General features: G+C 36.8%; 1 non-coding gene across 1 annotated transcript; it reads left to right on the top strand.

Annotated features, from left to right (window-relative positions):
- Positions 1–10021: 10021 nt before the first annotated feature.
- LOC128777428 (U6 spliceosomal RNA) lies at positions 10022–10128 on the top strand. Its single transcript, XR_008422688.1, has one exon. It is a non-coding gene; the product is annotated as a U6 spliceosomal RNA (small nuclear RNA).
- The last annotated feature ends 12431 nt before the right edge of the window (positions 10129–22559 follow it).

Here is a 22559-nt window from a genome sequence, read left to right as displayed (position 1 = left end):
CACAGAACCAAACCATATTTGAACTCAGATATTTTTCAGTTATTGGGCCAACAAATTTCCTTCTTACTTAAGCCAATTCGGGTTCCGTGTTCTGTTCCTTATGACACCAAAAGCATAGTGCAGGTAACTGATGCAGGTAATGTTATATTATGAAAAGACTTATTAGCAAAAAATAAACAACTCCCCTTTTCCTCCCCAAACAAAATACTGATAATTAACAAACAGAAATCTGTCATTGTTGGCACATGGGAGCCAAGTAAGCAGTTGGTCATATAAGGCTTATACAAGCTCTCAAGGGCCATTTCTTACCAATGGGAGGGACACTCATCCAGACAGTCTAGAGTGGTGCACAATACAAACATAATATAACATTGGCTTAAAACAGAGATGGCAAAACTTTGCAATAAGTTTTGCCCACCCGCCACCACTCCCTGACTTCTCTTCTCTATATGGGTCCTATTCCCAACTCCTTTCAGCATATGTTGTTTGACACAAGCCTCATTTATAACTGTCTAGTGTTCTTCAGCAGACTACACAGGAAGAGCAAAAGGCCTTGTAAAGTATATACTCCACCTCTTTGACTTGCTCCCAATAAGGAGACTTCTGATTCTATTCAGTAAAAATCCTAAATTTTTAATTCTTACTAGTGGCAAAATATAGCCATTTACCTATAACTAACTTACATTTACAAGATATCAATATATCACATTGAGAAGCCTTATGAAGTACTTCCTATACCTCATATTCATTTTCAGATTGTCCACACAGGTTTGTGTTAATTTTATCCTCTTTTCAAATCAAAGATAATGGTGGTACTGTGTTTAATTAGTGGATCTCCATTTCCTGCTTATATGCCTGGATGTTATCTATTGGTCATAATTTAGGGAACTAAATACCAGAAAAACACATTTCTCTATCACTATTCTTATGGACCATACCTTGTTAGTACCACTGATTAGCTGTGTTGTGTCCGAATGGTCAAATCTCTTGTTTGCATTCTTATTTATCTCCTTTTAGAGATTGTCTGCATTATACAAATTGCATTTTTGAGCAAGAGTATAGTAGGTGCAGGCTGAAATTACTGGATCTGGGAAAATAACTGATGGCAAATACCTTTTCTGATAATAGTGCTCAGTCAACATATTGGTACAACTGAACCTAGCATCATGCCAGAGCATCCTCTTTGAAAATTGAATGAATTTTTGTTTATGGTAAACTTATTGTCTTTTTGTCAATACTCACCTACAGCAGGTGAATTTGAACCTGGTTTTGGTCTTAAAATTTCAAGAGAAACTATAGTGAATGTTTTGTCAAGATATTTGACATCAGTTCCCTTCCTTGTGCCAATAATTCCATCCCTATACCTACAAAACACTTGCTAAAAAGATGTGTTATTTGTATCATGCATACAGTGCCTAACAGGAGACACACAAGGATGTGAACAAGAGATTTGGTTGTTCTGACCCAGCACAACTAGTGAAGCTTGCTTTGCCTGAGGTGAAGACTGAGGCTCCCACGTTTGCTGGTCATGACAAATTGAAATGAGAGAACCTGTCCTTTGTGTCCAATTCAGTGGCATAGATTAAGACCTAGCCATAAACCAGCACTGGTTTCTGCTCCTGATGACACCATTATAATTTTTAAACTTATCATTTATTCATTAATGCAGCCCCAGAGCTTATGGGTTTGTTGACAGAACATAAATACAAACATAAAAATAAATCGCAATCAAAGTCCTTTAGAGCTGCCTGGGACTTCAAGGTCAACTGGTCCAATCCCCTGTTGCAGTGATGTAGTCATCAGATTCTTTACCTCTATCCTCTAGTCTTCATTTCTAAAGTCTCCTCTAAGATGAAAGGCCTCCATGAGAGGCTCACTAGGTTTTGTTCTTTTATCTGGCCCAAGAGATATTGGTTCTTAAGTTTGCCTTAGGCTTAAGTAATTTTACTTAATTAAAGTTAAGTTGCCTTAAGTTTGTCACACCTCAGCTGAGACCTCTCTGTTGCAGGCTGTGGGGTATGTCTCCCTATGGACTTCACACCCTCTAGTCTTCTCAGGCCCAGGTTGAATATGAGGACTTTTCTTCAGCTCTCTTCCAAAGTTGAATTTGCTAGTTCTCTGGTCATTGATGTCACCTAGTTGGGCACCTTTTCCAAAACATCCATGCTTACCTTTAATTGATGTGTGGTGAGGGACAAAATAATAGCATATTATTGTATTGAATAGCAAGATAAAAATCCTTTCATACATACATACCCTAACACACATACACATGTACACACTCCTTCAAGTTATATGACCTCACACAAGTAACAACTTCTCTGGGATCCAGTTATTTTCTGCAAAATGATGGTCAGACTAGATGATATCTATGAACTTTTCATGGATCTGTTCTGATAGATGAAGACTAAACACTTATACTCTCAAAGTGAATATAGAAAGTAATTGTACTCAGATATTCCCTCACAAATCAAACCATTTGAGTAGAATGGAAGAAAAAAGGTTTGTTATAAATCTCTTTCCTAGAAGCAATTTTCCTGTGTGGATTATGCACCTGATTTCCACTCTTTTAGGAAGCCTTACTTGTAGGCCTTGGATGTACTTAATTGATAGAATAAAAGCTCTTGATGAGCTGGATAGCATGTTAATGAATGGCCTACTTTAAGTACTTTAGAACTGAAGCTTGCTTTTAGTTCCTGCTCCAATGTTATTTTTGATGCAATTTATTTACCTTTGCCTATTTTTCTACCTGTAAATAGGGATCACATGCTACTTTACAGGAAGTTTGTAAACCAAATGAAGTCTCAGATTTGAATTCTACCACATGTATAGTTCAGAAAGTTTTGTAGGTCACAACTTTTTATGTGCATGTAGATATTCTGAACTAGATTGCATCCTCTTGAGAATAGTAGTTGAGGCCAGCATTCCCCTCTGACCTTTACCTTAGCATACAGTAGGATTCAGCAAGGCTTGGTGAGTGGTTAACAGTATGCCAGAAACTCATGGGCTAGGTCAAGGCATTCACCCTTTTCCAGTATCAACCAAGAAAGAAGGAAGGAAGGAAGGAAGGAAAGAAAGAAAGAAAGAAAGAAAGAGAAAGAAGAAAGAGGGAGGGAGGAAGGAAAGGAAAGGAAACAAGATTTCTGATAAGGAATTTTAGTTTTATCTCATTTTTTAAAAATTTTTTTAACATTTATTCATTTTTGAGACAGAGACAGGGCATGAATGGGGGAAGGTCAGAGAGAGAGAGGGAGACACAGAATCTGAAACAGGCTCTAGGCTCTGAGCTGTCAGCACAGAGCCCAATGCGGGGCTCGAACTCATGCACCACGAGAACATGACCTGAGCCGAAGTCAGATGCCCAACCGACTGAGCCACCCAGGTGTCTCAGTTTTATCTCATTTTTAACTCTGCCCCCCCTTTTGCTATCAACAATCCTGATGAACAAACTTAACATTCTGCAGTGTTTAAAGGGAGAGAAAAAGGGGAAACAAGATGGACAACCTCCAGAGTAGCATGTATGAAGTATAAATGTAGCATTTGTTCTTCCAGCAAGTTCAAAGATATGGTTTTCTAGCTAGTTAAATTTTATGACTATAAAACAAGAATAAAGTTTTAGGTGAAAAGTGAGCAATAAGATTGTGAAAGATGCTAACAACATTATTTTCATTGTTCAAAAACACCAAAATCAACCTAAGCTAACATGTCTTGCTGATGTCCCTAAAATATTCCATCTTTGGACAGAACCATTAACTATTTTTAAAAAGCCAATAATCAATAAGTCTTAATTTGTTGAACTGACATTTGTGCAGGTTTCATCTAGATGAAATTAATTAGAAAGAAAATGGTTTCTCAGCGTTTGGTGAGAGGAAACGAGTCTGTGGCAAGATAAGTTTGACCCTGTGTCGTGGAAACATTTTAATGAGGTTAAGCCTCAGCGTATTTGGATCTGGCTGCTTGTTGAGTGTGCACTGACATTTCTAATGGGCTACTAGAGGCTTCTGAAATGGACCAATGACTTTGAAGGCATTTTGTGGGTCACTGAAGTTCTAGGTAGATAGATTGTAATGAGACTGAATAAAATGTATATAGTTTGTGAAATGAACATCTGGGAGAAAGAATTGTGAAGAACAATCTCACCAAGAACACAGCACCCCTCCCTCCACATTTCTCAGCTGATATACTTTATATCTGAGAACACCCTTAATTGAAGTGAAGTCAGATCCTAATTTGCTGGCACCAAAGGACACCATTCCTGTTTAAGGGTCCTCTGCCCAGCCCTGCTTATGCCATTCACCAGGGAAAACCAGGTTCTGAGAAGAGTAGGGAAGAGATACTCATCCCATAGCTCTCAGGGGATAGCACTTGCTTTAATTGCTTTAGGAACCCTTTGCATCAATGAGACTAATGGAATTAGACAAGGAAAATACTAGCAAGACTTGATCAAATACATTGGATTTCCCCCTTGGCATATAATTAGGTTAAGAGGAGTGATTTAGAGTAAACCCAAGGTGCTGGCTCATCATTAACCTAAGTCTCCAGGGTAGACCATAAGGGCCTGGATGCTGAGGTTTTTAGCTTTGTGGTTACACGTCACTTGGAAGAAATGCTATGCAACCTGGTAGGTCAGTTTGCTCAGGCCTACTGCCTTCAGAGGGGTGGTAGAGAATGAACTTGGAGGATCCCTGATCTCAACATGAGATCATCCTTTCTAATGTGGGGCTCTTTTCTCCTCCTCATGTGTCTTTGCTTTCCCTTTTGGGCAGATTTAGAAGGACACTTTCTGTTGGGCAAGGGCTCTCCCAGCAGTTAGAACATGACAGAAGTCAAGTGAACAAGGAGGAGACAAGAAGACTAAAAAAAAAAAAGAGTCATGGCCAAAAATATGTTTGTTTATGAGAGAATATGAGGTTTATGTGAAGCTTTAGAACATGAGCACAACCTAAAAGAGGTTGTGGGCATCAGTAGGGTGTGTACTGCCTTTGCGTTCCTAATTTAGAATGATAACAATAATGAGAGCAGACATCTATTTTGCAATTACTATATGCCCTGTACTGTGCTAAGCGTTTTATAGGCACTATTTTCTTTAATGCTCACAGCAACCCCACAAGATACTTTACAGAAAAGGAACTAAGGCACAGGGAGTTTAAGGAATTTACAGAAGGTCACAGCGTTGGCAAGTGGATGAAGCCAGTCTGACTACATTTTGCTCACCAGTTACATCTGCTGTGAGTCATCCAAGTTGGCCTCACTGCTAGAGAACATCTTTCTGGGGGTGGAGTATTAAAGGAATAAATAATGGGTTCCTAGAGGGAATGGTAGGTAAGATTGAGTAAGAATGTTAGAAAAAGTCCTTAAACATGAAGGGAAATCAACATTAATAGTGGTGACACATGACACCATGGAGAAAGGAGAATTTCTGCATCATTAGAGCTACACAAGTGTGAGATTGTCTTCACACAGAAGGTAAATCTGGCCCCTCCAACTAGACCCCTCCAGAGGCACATGGGGTGAGGTGACAGGAATCCAGATAATCTCCCAGGAAAGAGGAGTATCTTGTAGGTTGGGAGAAGGAAGACAGTGACATGTGCAACCAAATAGGGTTCAATCAGAGGTGGGCTGCCTTCTGGGACCATAAACCTAAAACACAGCAAAATAGACTATAAGACTGAAAACACACATTCACTTCCAGCTCTGCTGATTTGCGTACCTTCATTTGAAAATATTAATTTAGCCTCCACTGTGTGTCAGGAACTAGGGACACAAAAGTAATTGAGGTAGCAACTTTGCCTTAAAGAAGCTCAAGTTTGAAAAGATATAAAAGCAAAAATCTCAGCAGGAGGAAACTTATGATTGATGCTAAAACAGACAAAAATGTCAAAGTTCAGACCTAGAAGAGGCAGAGGTCAGCCCTATGTGGGGTAGTGTTTGAAGTCCCACAGAACATGTAATATTTATAAATAAAGACAAGTACTAGGTAGAAGTAGAGAAGAGGAGAAGTAGAGAAGAGTTGGGAAGAGAAAAGGAGAAATCGAGTCCTCTAAACGATTTTCAGTTTTGGGTAGGAAGTTGAAAATGTTGGGAGTAAAGGGAGAATTTTCTTCTTCCCTATTAGTCTGTTAAAAGAGGCCATGGTCAGTGAAAAATAGATTATGGATGGTACTGAAGAAAAGGATTTGTCTTCCCAACCTACTTAAGAACTGAAGGATAATGACCACATACACATTCCCAGACTGTTTGATTAAAGACTCATACACTTGCTATAGAGCCTTTCAGCCAGAGTAGGAGAGAGAAACATCTAGATAAGCTTGAGAAGCTGGACACATGGGACAATGATGTGTATGATTTGTGAAGAAAAAGCATCATGGCTCACCTGAAAAAGTATATGATGGGGAATCAGATGTGGGTTTTAACTAAGGTTTTGCAATGAATTAGTTATGTGACCTTGGATAATTGACTTCCCCACTCTTGATCTCAGTTTCATTTCATTCTCTGTAAAATGAAGGGGTTGGGCTGGATGGCCATTAAGAGTCTTTGCTGTGACACATTCTAATTTTCTTTTATTCTAATTCTCTGTGAAGTGGGCCATGGATAACATAGCTTCCCAGGGTGTGGGCAAGAAGTTACACACAATAAACAATAGAATAGCATGCAGTGCCTGCACTATGCTGAATACATTGTTAATGAATTTATAAATGAATTCATGAACTGCTTAAATTGGAAATGAGCCCCTTGTTCTTGGAAGTATTTGAACAGAGGCTGGATTATCCCTGAAGAAAAGACTTGAAGAGAAGTCTTCTCCTTTGGTTCTGGTGGCTTTTCTGGAGAGTTTTTCTCTTACATGTCAAGTTAGAACTTAATATATACATTAATTTTGGAATTTTTCAAAAGTTCTTTCATGTCTCCCTCTTTTATTCTCTTCCTCTCATTGAGTTCTTCATCTCTTTCAGCAGTTTCTTAGTTGCAAACTTAAGACACAAGTCTTAAGTCTTTCACAAGTCTTTAACCCTGTGATACCCCCTCATGCTTTCTTGAAACCAGTGGGATGTTGAGTTGTTCCACGGAAACCAGACAATAGACCCAGCTTAGGAAAGAGCTGTTTGTTCCAGAAAACTACCTTAGGACACCCAAGTGTGCTTCTCTCAGGCAAGAGACATGAAGAGTCCCCAAAGTGGCGAGGTGGTGTGCAGAAGCCACGTGTATCTGCTTTTTTAAGAGGTTGCTTTTACCATATTTCCTAGTTTTATCAACAAAATCTGTACTCTGGGTTGCCTTTAGTTTCAAAGGGTCGTTTGGAGTTTGTGCCTCTACATAGTGTATGGAAAGAATAGCTTCCATCCGCCCGTGTGGGGCTGTTGCATTATTCTGCTGACTTTTTTTTTTTTTCCCCTGGGCTTGCCTGGGTAATGTTCTTCCCTTACAAATTTCATCTCACTGCACTGTGCATCGAAACGACGCAGTTATGGAGCGCACAGGGAAAAAAATTATAATGCCATTAAAAGTTATCATAAATTTCAGATCAGCATCACTTCTAATCCGATACACAATTTTACTGCCTCTATAAAGTAGGTGATTTGCAGTGGTCTGAGGCGTCTCCTGGAGCGTTTTACTTCTTTTTAAATTAAACACACCAACTTTGTGCTGAATTCAGAGTGTGGACATAAAAAAGGGGGTAAAAAGGAGAGGGAAGGGACATCAGATGGGAATTGCAATTGAATCTTTATATATGCCATCTTGGCACTGTGGTACTAAATATAGTGCCAGGTAAATAGATGTGCTGAAATATTCAGAATAAAAAACAAATGTTCCAATAGCAGAAGCAGTGAGACCCGAGAATGTTTCCACAGTGGGTGTGCTTAAAATAATAAAATACTGTTGTTTAAAACTACTCAATCCTAGAAAACCCTATGTTGTAAAAAAATATATAGTGCTGGTATATGTGTGAGGGGCTATGTATGCTGAACATATATATGTATATAAAAACTCCTAGGAAATTAAATAGAATATAAGGGGCTTGATTTTACTGGTTGGAAAGTTACACTGATTACTTCTTTGAGGTACATTAACTCTTTCTGAAAGCTTAGGCCATCAGAAGTTGTCATTTACTGAATGGCTACTGAGTATTTTAAAACGTAGTGTTCTCAGCAAGGGCTGTCCACTAGCCTACCTATGTACAGATGTGTATACTTGTGTACATAGAGAGAGGCAGTGCACACCCAATGCTGGTACAAAAAAAAAAAAAAAGAACTGCATTCATAAGGTTTCTGGTTGAAAGGATTTGATTGAATTGTGACATTATTTTTCCCTGACACTTAAAGGCAGTTGGTCATATTTAGGTACTGAAAAATATATGTTTTCTAAGTGTCTATTTTATGCAGTATTCTGAGATAAATACCAAAGATACAAAGAAGAAAAACTGCATAGGTATACCCTCAAGAAGCTCACAGTCTAGAAAGGGGAATTTATGGGAATTAAACTTGGTTATAGTCGAGCGTTTCGATGTTATTATAGATGTAAATGCTCACTGGGAGTGCACAAAGAGAGGAAGACACATGTCAGCTATGATAAAATGCAATATGGCATCTTGTGTCTCTTTCAAACTGGGTATAAGCTCTCCAGTCCAAATGTTTTTTAACAATGTTAATTGACCAATTAACAAATAATATACCAAACAAATATATATTCAACTCTGGCTACTGTATGTTATTTATTTCCATGCCCCTAGAACTTAACACAGTGTCTGGAACAGCCAGAAATGAACTAAGCATATTTTGAATTAATGAAGCTGTGATACAAAGATGAATAATAATACCCAGCATACAATACACTTTACATTTGAAAGGTATTCTTACTTACGTTATGATGTTTAATCCTCTACAATGAGGTACGTAGAGGATTAAAGTAAGTAAAGTTTATTTTTTAAAAGTAAGTAAAAATCATTTTTACTTTATAAATGAAGAAACAGGTTCTTTGAGGAGTAATGATGTCCCTTAAATACATACCAGGCTGAACTGGATCCAGATCATCTTGTTGCAAGTTCTGTCCTGGTTCTACACCAGCTGGGTTGTGATGCATACTCATAGATCTTGGCATGGATGAGTCATGTGTTGGGCTGCTGGGAGGGCTGTGATAAGATGTTGTGTTATAATGGCTGACTCCCAGTAGAACCAGAGGACCTGTACACAGTTGCCTATAAACTGTGGTGACTAATAATTGCTGTTGTAATGTCCTGTGGATTCACTGTGACAGATCGTATGGAAAGTAAGTTTTGAAAATAATGCAATGACTAGAATCAGTTAACAGTTTATGGGACATGTAATACCTATCAGCACATTATAGTCTCCTTCGATCCTCACTATAATCCTATAAGGTAGGTACCATGATTGTCATCCCTATTTTACAGATGAAGAAACCAAGGAAGAGAGGGATTAAGAAATTTGTCTAAGGTTACATAGGTGAACATTCTGGAGTCAGGATTCTAATTCAGACAGTCTACGGAGTTTGTTGCCTGGAGGTAACAGGACATAATTTATTTATCTAGCTTGTGTTGATTGGGCTGGGTGTCCTCACTATTACTGGAGATAGTGTGCTAAGAGATAGTTGATGGAGGTGAAATGTGACTAACATAAGGAGCAGTCACCCTATTGTGTGGAAATGAATGAATGAATGAAGTTGTTTCTGGATATATCACCAGAGAAGGATGTATTCCTGATCTCATGAAGGATAATCATATACACATTTCATAATATTTTGTATTTTGAAAACAGGTTATATTTGTACAGCAGTGTTGGCAAAGTTGGGGCTCCTGATGTGAAATATAATCTACTGTGAACTCTAAATATCTATTAACTACCTAATTAATGCATTTAGTGAATTGATTATCAAACATTTGTTAAGGGCCTACTAGTGTACTAGATACTCTGATAGGTGTTTGTCATAGAACCATTGTCTTTAATTAAGTCAAACTATCTTACCTGAAACATACAGATGTTTAGCCTTTAAATGAAAATAAGTACCAAGAGTGCTCACTTCGGCAGCACATATACTAAAATTGGAACGATACAGAGAAGATTAGCATGGCCCCTGTGCAAGGATGACACGCAAATTTGTGAAGCTTCCATGTTTTAAAAAAGAAAAAGAAAGTAAGTACCAAGAAATTGGTGATTGCTCTTCATTCCCATGAATAATTGGGTGATACTTAGTTTTGACCTGTAGTTATGATTCTGTTTAAACACAAACTGGAACTGGTTGAATTTGGGACAGATGGTGAAGTCTTACATCTTGCCTAATTTGGGGGGGACCTCTTAAAGGGGGTGAAGGCTTGACCATAGCATTTAGCTGGCTTCAGGGGAAGAAGAGCAGTCTCAGCTGTGGGACTATGTCCTGTGCCTGAAATCCTGGCATCTCCTTAGAGCCCTTGACACGTACACATTTATTATCCATCTGAGGAAGGGTGGGACTTGTGACACCCTGAAGTCAAGAGCTTAAATAAAAGTACAATTGACAGTGATGAAATTAGGGCCAGGGAAAGAACTTATCATTAACTAGTCATTAATTAATGAACTTATTAATTAAACAATAATTCATTTCACTTTGTAATAGTTACTTTAAAATAGTTTTAAACAGCTTTCAGATACTTGGTGAGATGACCCAACTAAGCTTAGGGAATATGAGTAGAATTTTTAAAGTGGCATTTTAGTATCCAATTCAAATTAATGAAAACTTCAGTTACTAAAGGATATTACCATCACTTCATAGTGGAGACCAGAAATTTTGTTGTATAAGAAAATCTCTATAACAGATTGAGTCAGTTAGAAAGGTATTTAGTTGCAAGTGAAAGAAAGTTAGACTTACAGTGATTTTAATAAATGGGATTTAAAAAATATATTTACATTTAACATAAATAGATGTCTCAGATGCCCAGAGATGGGTAGCTGATGGTTTTACTTCAATGTTTCAGTGAAAAAAAGACCTGGTGCTTGTATTTCAATTTAGTTTTCCCCCGGTTGCAATATGGCTTCACTAAGCCAGAACCTAGATTCCATTCAAAGATGGGAAAAGAGAGGTGGAAGCCAGCCACACTGTCTACTTTTATATAAAAGAGCAAAACTTTTCTGAAAAATCCCAGCAAACTGCAGTTTCATCCCATTGTCCAAAATTGTGTCATGTGGCTACAGCTAGCTGCAAAGCATGCTAGGAAAGTGAGCATTCATATGTCCCAGCCTTTGTGTAGAGTCAAGGGGGAAGCGGTTTGGGAATAGATATTGAGTCACTTAGCCTCCAGTGAGGCCTCCTGGATGCACTCATAAATCTTATTCCAAAAGCAGTTAATCTATATAATTAACATATTATGTCTAAAATATATTATGCAGAGTTTCAAACAAATCCAAAAGTAGAGACAATGATATAGTAAATCCTCATGAACCCATCACCCATCTTCAATAAATATTAACTCATGGCCAGTATTGTTTCATATATATCCTTACCATAAACATATCTCTGGATATTTTAAAGCAAATCCTAGACTTTTATCATTTTATCCATAAGCATTTCAGTATATGTGTCCAATAGTTAAGGACTATTTTAAAAGAAAACAGCCATATTACCACTATCACTCCAAAATTAAATTAACAAAAATTCTTTAATATTGTCAAATATATAGTTAGTATTCACATTTTCCCAACTATCTCAGTTTTTGCAGCTTGTTTGAATCAATATATAATGTTTCATTTTCTCTATTATTTTCATGATTTTAGAAAAAATTTTAAATTTATGTACTTAATAGTAGTGATTGTCTCTGATTGTAGACAAATGTTTATGCACTCAAGTATTTTGAAGTACTTATAAAAGTCAAAATCTATTATGGAAGCCTAAGGTTTGAATAACTGTACAAAAATAATCATATTCTAAAGAGTCTACTAGATTTTGACTATTGCTTCCTAAAGTCTAGCTTGAGGGTTAAGAGATTGGAAAGTGGGTATATTCCTTTGGAGCAGCTTTGTGCATTGAGGTACCTTAGTCTATAAGCTGTAAGTAAACTTCCAAGTTTGGGGAAAACTTGAAGTATGTGTTCAGGTAGTATCACAGATCTAAATCCTGCTCAGTCTTGTAAGTTTGTTTATTGAAAATGAAGAGATAGGAGGGTGCTTGGCTGGCTTAGTTGGTGAAGCATGAGACTCTTGATCTCAGGGTTGTGAGTTTGAGCCCCACATTGGGTGTAGAGATTACTTAAAAAATAAAATCATTAAAAAAATCAAGAGTTAGGAACGGCCTTTCTAAATATGAAGTCTTGAAGTCATAAATGAAGAGACTGATAAATTGAGTACATAATAATAAAGTACATGTATATGAATAGAAAGAAAGAAAACCTCAAAACATAAATAAGTTTAAAAGCAAATGAACAAATTAAGGGAAAATGTGCTACTCATATTATGAACAAAGGACAGTCATCAGGCAAGAGATGCTGCTGCTTGAACTGGGACTGTGTGGTAGGGGCAGAGAGAAATGACTTGGCTTGGAGTATATTGCAGAAGTGGCTCCCACAGGACTTGCTGATAGGTTAGAGTTAAGACAGGAGGGGGAGAACAAATGAGGGATGAATTCTAGGAAAATTGTTAGAAAAAAGGCAATTCTCCAAATAAGAGAAAAGAAAATGTGAGAAGTAGTATGTTAACTGTTCCCCTATGAATGCCAGGAATATGAAACTTCAGTGAGTATACTGAAATAGCCATAGGTGATGGCCTTGCCATTCCAGATCATGGATGAATGGCTTTAGCCAAGAGGCAAAATCAGGTATGTGTTGTGTAGGAAACAGTAGTTCTGGAGTTGGGAGGCCCTATACAATGGTTCCAACTCTGCCCTTTACTTCCTATATGATCCTGAGCTAACTTGCCAACTCAAGGCCTCTGAGCCTCTATTTCCTCAGAGGTAGAATCAGTCTAATACCCTAATAATGAGTTTGTTTCACAGTGTAGGTATAGACTTTTGTTATGCTTCCTAATTATGTGACATTTATCTAGTGATTTATTTCAACTAACAATTTGGTTTTAAAAAGTTCTATATTTATAGAATTAGGATTACATGCCTAAAAATTATTGAATAAAAAGTTTTTTCTCTACCTTTCAAGAAAGCAGGACTCCTTAGAGGAACCATTTGTCAGGGATCTTGCATGATGATATGCTTCCATCTTTAATGTCAATTTTGATTATCTCAATGTCAGTGTTTTGTTAACTGGGAAAGACTAGGCACCATCGCTCAGTGGGAAATATCAGACCTCTCCCTATTTAAAAATATATTTATTCAGGTTTAACTTAGATACAATATTTAAAGTTTACTGCACATGTTTAAAAGTTTATAATTTGATAAGTTAGATATATGCATACACCTATGAAACCATCACAACAAGGAAAATAATGAATATATTCATTGCCCCCATAAGTTTCTTTCTGCCTCCTTGTAATTACTACATTTCACTTCTTCCCATATCCCCCGCCCCCATCTCTAGTAAAGCATTGATCTTCTGTCCCTATAGTTTAGTTATATTATCTAGAATTTAATGTAAATGTAATCATATAGTATTTACTCCTTTATTATCTTGCTTCTTACACTTAGTATGATTATTTTGAGATCCATCCATGTTGTTAAATGTATTACTAGTTCATTTCATTGCTGAGTAATATTTCGTTGTGTGGATATATCAGAATGTATTTATCTGTTCATCTGCTAGTGGACATTTGGGTTGTTTCTAGTTTTTAGATATTGGGAATAAAGCTACTATGAACATTTAAATACAAATGTTTGAATGGAAGTATGTTTATTTCTTTGTCTAGATCCATATTTCCATCTGGTGTTATTTTCCTTCAGTGTAAAGGATCTCTTTTAACTTTTTTTTTCTGCAATGCAGGTCTATTGGTGATCAGTTCTTTCAGCTTTTTCTCAAAACATCAATTTCTCCCCCACTTTTTCCTTTCATATCAACTATTTTTTTGTAAGATATTTTTGTTAGGTATAGAATTCTAGATTAATTTTTTCTCTAGTACTTTACAGGTTGATTTGTCTTCTTGTATTATTTCTGATAAGGAACCTTCTGTCATCCTTATCTTAATCCTCTGTACAAGTCCTTTTTTCCTCTGGGTGTTTAAAAAAAGTTTTTTTAATGTTTACTTTTGAGAGAGAGAGAGAGAGAGAGAGAGCAAACAGGGGAGGGCCAGAGAGAGAGGGAGACGCAGAATCTGAAGCAGGCTCCAGGTTCCATGTGGTCAGCATAGAGCCTGATGCAGAGATCAAATTCACAAAGTGGGGCTTAAACTCATGAACTGTGAGATCATGACCTGAGCCAAAGTCAGACACTCAACTGACTGAGCCACCCAGGTGCCCCTTTCCTCTGGGTGTTTTGATGGCTTCTATTTATCACTGATTATCAGCAATTTTATTATGTATGCCTTGGTGTAGTTACCTTCATGTTTTTTTTTTGTCCTTGGAGTCCTTAAGCCTTTGAGTCTGTGAATTTCCAGTTTTAATTAAATACAGAAAATTTCAATCATTGTTTATTTAAACATTTTTTCCCCTCATCTCCACCTTAGGGACTCCAATGACATGTATAAATAGGCTCTTGAATTTATTGTTCACTGCACTGATGCTGTTCTTTTATCATTATTATTATTGTTTTCTTTTTGTACTTAATTTGGGATAGTTTGTATTATGTCTAAGTCTACTATTTTTTTTCTTCTGCAATGTCTAATCTGCTGTTAATCCCTTCTTCTGTGTGTGTGTGTGTGTGTGTGTGTGTGTATGTGTGTGTGATTTTTATATTGAGGAATCTGATTTGGGACTTTAAAAAAATTCATCCATCTCTCTAGTTAAGTTTTTAAACATAGAGAATTGTTATAGTAATTGTTTTAATATACTAGATTGCTATCTGTAATATCTGTAACCAGTCTGAGTTAATATAGATGGACATTTCTCCTCATTGCAGTTGTATTTTCCTGCTTCTTTATATGCATGGTAATTTTTAAAGCTTATTTATTTACTTAGAGAGAGAGAGTGAGAAAGAGAGAGAGAGAGAGTAGGGGAGGGGCAGAGAGAGAGGGATATAGAGAATTCCAAGCAAGCTCTCTATTGTCAGTGCAGAGCCCAAAGTGGGGCTCAGTTTCAAGAAACTTGAGATCATGATCTGAGCTGATATTAAGAGTCAGACACTTAATCAACTGAGCCACCCAGGTGCTCCGTGCATGGTAATTTTTGATCTGATTATAGACATCATGGATTTTTCTTTGCTGGATACTGGATATACTCTTAAATTTTTTTCTGGAATTCAGTTAAGTTACATGAAAACAGTTTGATGCTTTTGGGTCTTGTTTTAAAAATTTGTTGAGTGGAACCATATTTATGGGTGTTTTTCTGGACTCTTTATTCTGTTACATTGATCCATATGTCTATCTTTTTGCCAATCTATGTTGTCTTGACTTCTATAGCTTTTAGCAAATCTTAAAATTGGCTAGTATGAGTCCTCCAAATGTATTATTCTTTTAAAAATTGTTTTAATTCTGCTGACTCCTTTGACTTTCTACATTTTAGAATCAGCTTGTCTATATCTACAAAGACTACTACTGGGATTTTGATTGGAATTATGTTAAATCTATAGATCAATTTGGGTAAGGATTGAAATCTTTACTATTTGAATCTTCCAATCCATGAACATGGTATGTCTCTCTATTTATTTTGATCGTCTTTGATTCCTTCCTTAGCACTGTACTCTTTTTCCTCTCCTTCTAGGACTTGGATGACATTTTGTTATTATCTGTCAGGTCCTGAAGTTATTTTCATTTTTTTAAATCTATTTTTTTCTTTATTTTCTGATTGGATTATTTCTATGGAACTGCCTCGAAGTTTAGTGATCATTTTCTCTGTCATCTCCATTCTGCTCTTGAGTCTATTCACTGAGTTTTAAATTTCACTTACATTATTTTTATATTCTAAAATTTCCATTTGTTTCTTTCTAATGTCTAATGTTTCTTTGCTGATACTTTTTATTTTCCCATTTGTTTTAAGATATTATTTTTTGAGCATTTAAAAAATTAGCTACCTTAAAGGTTTTGTCAGATAATTCTAACATCTGTGTCATTTTGGAGTTGGTATCTTTGATTGTCTTTTCCCATGTGAGCTGATACTTTCCTTGTTTATCACATGCTGAGTAATTTTGCATTGTGTCCTGAGTGTTTTGATTACTATGAGACACAGTCTTGTTAAAGACTGTGAAGAATGTTGATATTTTTGTTTTAGCAGGAAGTTCACTTGGTTGGGTTTAGGCTGCGAGTTTCAATCTGTCTTCTGTGAGCAGTGATTCCAATATCTGTTAAATTTTCAGAGCCTTGCCAGTACTCTTTGGATTTGGCCAATGTGTGTGCCACCTAATGGCCAATCTGGAAGCTGAGTGATGATTTTTTTGCTTAGTTTTCAAATTATTGGTATGCTATTTAGGATAAGACCCAAGCATAATCAAAGCTGAGCTCAAGAGTTTGTAAATAATTTTATGGGTTTGTGTCCCCAAGCTCCCCCTTCTTTGCCATCTTCTTTGTATTTTTGTTTTGTTTTGTTTTCTGGGGCTCCCCTTTTCAGTATTCTATCCAGAAATCTAAAGGCATTAGCTACTCTACCTGCTGCCTCTGCTACTCCTCCTATGTCCGAAATAAAGTGACAAGGACAGGAGAGAAAGAGAGAGGTGTGTGTGAGAGAGAGAATGTGCAGTGACATTGGTGGAAAAAACTTAACCTCCCCTCAGGGTTTTGGCTCCTGAGGACTTCTGTTGCTGCTACTACTATGGGTTTGTTTGGAGGCTGGGGGTGCTCAAGAATGGAGCAAAGGAAACAAATTGGTGTTTCTATACTCTATCTGAGCATTGGGAGTTCCATTTACCATTCTTGGAGCCAGAACTACTAAAGCCACTCCTGTGCATTCTCTGTATCTAGGTGTAAATTCATGGGTTTTGGGTTGTATTGAGATAAGGTTGGGAAATATTGGTGGGAAAAAAGGGTAACCTTACCATTGCTTCAGTGATACTTTGAAGTCTCTTCTGCTTACTACTATTTAATTTTCAGTTTTCCGACAGTTTTATCATTTATTCTGTCCAGGTTTTAAAGCTGCATTCATTGGGACAGCAAGACAGTGTGTACGTACTTAATCTTACCCCAAACCAGAACTTCAGCCCTATTTTTATATGACCTGTTCCTATAATTTCTAAAGCACTTATAATTCTAATATTGTTTATCCCACCTCTGGCTTCAAAGTAGCACTTATTTTCTCCTTTTTTGTTGTTGTCTGTTTCCTCTACATTCTAAGAAATCTTCCTGTTTTTCTCCTACATGAACGATTTCATATTTTAAAAGTAGTTCTACTTTTTTATTGTGTCAAAGGAGGTTTTAGTGCTATTAATTAATTTTTGGTCTCTTTTCAATAATTCCTCACCCCACCTATCTCCCTTTTGATCTCTTCCTGATTCACTTGTACCTCATGGGTTTCTGTTCCTGTTCTGTAGAGGGCGAATCTTCTTGTATCCAATTAAGAATGCAGAACAATTTTCTAGGAATGTATTCTAGGTCCTACAGGAAATCATTTTTATAGTCTCCTCTTACTTTGGATCTTCAGGATGCTTTTTTTTTTTTTTAAGCTTCCTCCTTTAACAAGGGAAGAATGTTTCAAATCTAGTGTTGTGGATAGATACAATACATAAATTCCAAATGGCTTTTGTACTCCTCAAATTCTCTTCTTAAATCTGCACCAGAAGCAAGTTGATGTAGGTGTCTTCTGTTCAAGTTGCTAGTGCCCAGTGGGCTTTTATCCAGGGGTTGCCAGATATAGCAAATAAAAATACAGTACACCCAGTTAAATTTGAACTTCAAAAGTATAGGACATACTTTGATTAAAAATGATCTGAAATTCATTTTTTATCCGAAATTCAAATGTAGCTGAATGACCTGTATATTTTTTGGCAACCACAATCCAGAGTGATTGGGCCAGAATGAAATAGCATCATTTCCCATTCCTTCTATTTACCTCCATAACAAGATGATCAGAGAGAATTCATGAAAAGCCACAATCTTCAGGTTGTTCCTGTTTCCTTCTTTTTAAGAGAGTAAAATCTCTATTGTATCACTTCAGAGCAGTCACAGGTGGTCCAATTTATGCTAACAAAAAAATAAGTATTAAGCTTCATTCAATTGATCATGCTTACATTTTGTGGCCTTGATATCATTCTTAAAAGATCCTACTTTAAAATTGTATATTAGGCACAAATAAGAGCCAAGTTTTTGGAAGAGTGTTTAGAAATCATGGTCTCTCTTATCTAGGCTAGAGAGGGAATAGTGTGAAGACAGAGAAATAAGTGGTTGTTTGGTAAATACAGGTATGCCCTGCTTTTTGAAAGTTCCTATTATGCCAATTTGCTTTTATGAAAGACCTACATTAGTACCTGTTTTCACTAACCTGAAAGAAATCCAAAGATTTTTGTGTTTACCGAAAAAAGGCAAAAAACAAAAATAGTATCCAGTATTTCTTTTGCAGTGAGCCATTACATAGGCAGCACATACCTGAGTAGCAAGAGTGATACCACTAAGCTCTTTCCCCAGGAACTACCCTCAGCATCTCAGCACCAAGCTACCGTAGCTCTGAATTGTGTCTGTTAGCTTGTGTACTTTATTTCCATTTATCTTGTGCATCTGTTAGCAAGATGTGTCCTAAGGTATCAGAAAGGTGTAAGAGAGGTTATTTTTTGGATCTGGGGATGCCCCCCAAATTTTCTGTATAAATTAATGGTAATTGATTCTTCAGTTTATACTATTTCAGCTTACAAAAGATTTCATAGAAACACTCTACTTTTGGATAGTGGGGTAAACCTGTAATAAAGATAGCAAGGAGATAGCTAGAAGCTTTAAATAGTTTATTATCTTCAATAAACTTTTCAAGGAGCTTGGGAGGGATAGGGCGGGACAAGCTTAGCACAAATGAAAAAATTAGCAAACTAAGATGCAAATCTTTAATATGCTTCTGAGCTGTATGTATAGGCTGGGAAGGCTACAGAAAGAATAGGCTTTGTGTGCTTGGAAGTCAGGACACAGGGTGTAGCTGGCTTATTTAGCTTTGGGGAAGTCTGAGTTGAACTTTAAGGAATGGAAAATATGATGTGCTCAAGCTAGTATTTAAGGCTGTGTCAGCACTTCTGACAAACAAAGGGTTAATATTCTTAATCTATAAGGAACGCCTACTAATCAATAAGAAAGAGATAAGCCCAGCAATTGAAAAATGGGCAAAGGACATGAATAAATGACAAAAGAAGAAATACAAGAGGATAATAAATGTATGAAAAATGTCTAACCTCATCAGTATTCAGTGATAAGCAAATAAAAACAAGATACAATTTTCTGCCTACTCAATTGGGAAATACTTTTAAAGTGGTTTAAATGGAAATACTCAGTATTGGTGAGAATGCAGAAATGGGTATTCTTACACACTGCTTTTGGGAGGGGAAATTGATTCTATATTTCTGAATATATATTTAGAAATATATATTAAAAACTTTAAAATGGTTTCAAACTTTTGATGAGATAATAACACACCTGGGGATTTGTCATTAGGAAATAATTATAGATTCACACAAGGATCCATATACAAGGACATCCACTACAGTATAATTTACAATACAACAACAGAAAGGGAAATATCTACATGCTCTACAGAGCAGAGATGGAATGGGGCATGCAATAGATGAATGCTGGAGAACCATTAGAAGTTATAATGTCAGAGAATGTTTAATCACCTAGGAAAATGCTAAAGGTTCATTGTAAAGACAGAATTGTGAGTAAAAACATTTAAATGCAGTATACGTATTATAAATCTAGTTGTGTGAACAAAATAGATAACTGTATAGAAATATACTCGAACAAAATGTACTTGAAGGAAATATATAAGATGTTAACCCTGGGTAAATCTGAGTAATATATTAATTTTTCCTTCTTATTTTCAAAGAAAAGTATTAGAAATCAGAAATAAAGGCATACATGCTATTTAAAAAGTGTATGTATACTGTTAAACATTATTTCAGTGAGAAAAAGCAACAAGTAAAATAATTACTTGGGTTGATAACTCTTTAAGTTAGTATTCAACTTTTCAACTGGTTGCTATAAGGTGTTTTATATACATGGTTCAATAGGATTTCTTTTCTTTGAGCATTTTGAGGCTGCTGACTAGAGTCAGCCAAAAAATTGCTTACTATGATGTACATAGTACTATGCATTTGTACTAAATGCCCAAGTTCAGGTAGAACCGCATCTTTGTGAAGATACCATTCAAATTATTTTCTCCTCTGTGCTATCCTTGGCTTAGTCTGTTCCACGTGGCTCTGAACACTTTGTGTCAGGGACCTTGACTGATTCATCCTTGAATTCAGTGGCCTGAATCTGTTGACATATAGCAGGTGCCCAAACAATGCTGATTGGATGGTTAGTGAAGGAATAAATGAATATGGCGAAGTGACTCTCATTAGATGGTGTCTCAGCAAGAAGAAATACAATATCCTTGAAGGAAAGGTAGTGACTAAATTATGCTGAGTTAATAGTGTAATTAAAGAGATACTGGACATTGGAATCATTCAGATTTGGAGTTAAATATAGGCTTTATTACTTCGATGCTGTGTACTGTTCAGCAAGTCACTTAACTTATCTGAGCTTTAGTTTCCTGATCTGTAAGATGTAAATAGACACTGTCTTCTTTCATGAAGATTAAAAGATCAATGAGTACATACAGAGGACTTCATACAGTTCCTGGTACATAATTTCTATTCACTTAATAGTAGCTGATAATGATAATCATCATAAATGATATCATAATTGATAAGATAATTTGCTAAATAAAATCCTCAATCAACTGATTTAATGGGTTTCCTCCTTAAAGTGATTTCCTTTTTTCCTCCCTACTTGTATTGAGTCAGATATGTATCCAAACCAAAGAGACATCAAAGAGACCCATTTCTCACTACCCCTTCGCCTACTTCTTTCTTCCAGAAAATTCCCTATTTCTAAATTGTTGATCCTCAAGCTCTGATTTATGGGATTGGCCTGATAGGCTGACCGCGCATTGCTTTACACTAGTTTTGCTTTCAAAGTAGCTCAAATTCTGTGAATGAAGTCCACCCTTTGCCCCCCTCTTCCTTCTCTTTGTTTTTAGCCCCAGAAACTGGTAGGCTGGGTGTCATCCTGTTTGCCTTTGTGTCTGACACATTGGAGAAGCAGCAGACCGTCAACTCCCTTCCTCCCCCCAAGCTGGGAGGTGAAGACTTCCACTAGCTATTTTTAAGGAGATGCTTTGGTTGAGAATTGGAGAAATTGACCCTTATTTTGGTCTCCTGTGGACTTAGAGAAATGGAGTTCTGAGGGTGTGAGTCTGGTGGGGCCTGCTGCACAGTCTTTCTCTGAGACATTTCTTTGTTTGAATTTCAAGGTTACAAAAGTCAGGATTCAAGGATAACTATGAAAGATCAGCTGGTAAATGTGTTCACAAGTGAAAGAAAAAGAAAGCCAAATGAATGGTAAAACCTTTTTTGAAGCAGAACAGAAACAGAGCTTTTGATCCTTTATCATGGAACAACAAAACATTCGCATGATCTCCACGTGTCTGAGTGTTCCTATATCCTTCTATGTGCACATATGTGTCCATATACCCACACACAGACATGCATGGGTGAATTCACACACACTTCCTTTTCTCTAAAAGCTGTATCTGCCCCCCCCACCCCAGATTTCTTTCTTTTCATTTCTTTCTTTTCTTTTTTCTTCTTCTCTCTATTTTTTTGATATTTCAAAGCTGGCAGTTCAGGAAATGGCTGGAACTGCCACATCTCTGTTCTTGCTAAAGAAATCAATGCTAATCCTATTACTGGCAGTTATCACCTATCCCAGAACTCACAGCTAAAAGAAAAAAACACACTGAGATGTCAAAGTAAGAAAAAGGGGGGGGGGGCTGGGGAGGAGGGGGGGCGCCCTTCATTCACTTTCAAATAGTGATTGTTTTCTCTCTCTCTTCTTTTTGATCATCTTTTTTTCCCTCATGTTAACAGAGAAACCAAACTACAAAACACCTGTGCTCACACAACATTAAGGGTCTGATTTAAAGCCACATGAATCTGAGTATGGGCTCTAATTTAGATTTATCTTTCTCCAGTGTGCCTTGACAAAGCACTGATAAAGAATATTTATCATGGCTCCCAGTTTTATTAATAACAATAATAATGACACATACCATTTAATGGTCACTGCAGACACTGTGCTAGGTGCTCTGTGCAAATCATGTTATGAAATACAACAAGCCTCTGATGTAGGTGTGATAAGCATTCCCATTTTAGATATTTAGAGATTAAAGCATGAGGTTTCCTTATTTGAGTTGAGTGACTAGGTAGAAAGAGGCAGAGCCTAGTTCTGCATCTAATTGGCTACAGTATGGTACCCACGCTTTTCCCACTGTCTTCCTCCACATCTAGACTTTCTCAGTAAGGCAGCCCATGAAGAGACAGG

Source organism: Panthera pardus, unplaced genomic scaffold, assembly GCF_024362965.1.
Source record: "Panthera pardus isolate Hobbes unplaced genomic scaffold, ASM2436296v1 HiC_scaffold_16, whole genome shotgun sequence".
Taxonomy (NCBI): Eukaryota; Metazoa; Chordata; class Mammalia; order Carnivora; family Felidae; genus Panthera; species Panthera pardus.
Note: the sequence above shows the minus strand (reverse complement) of the source record. Positions and strands in the feature narration are given on the sequence as shown.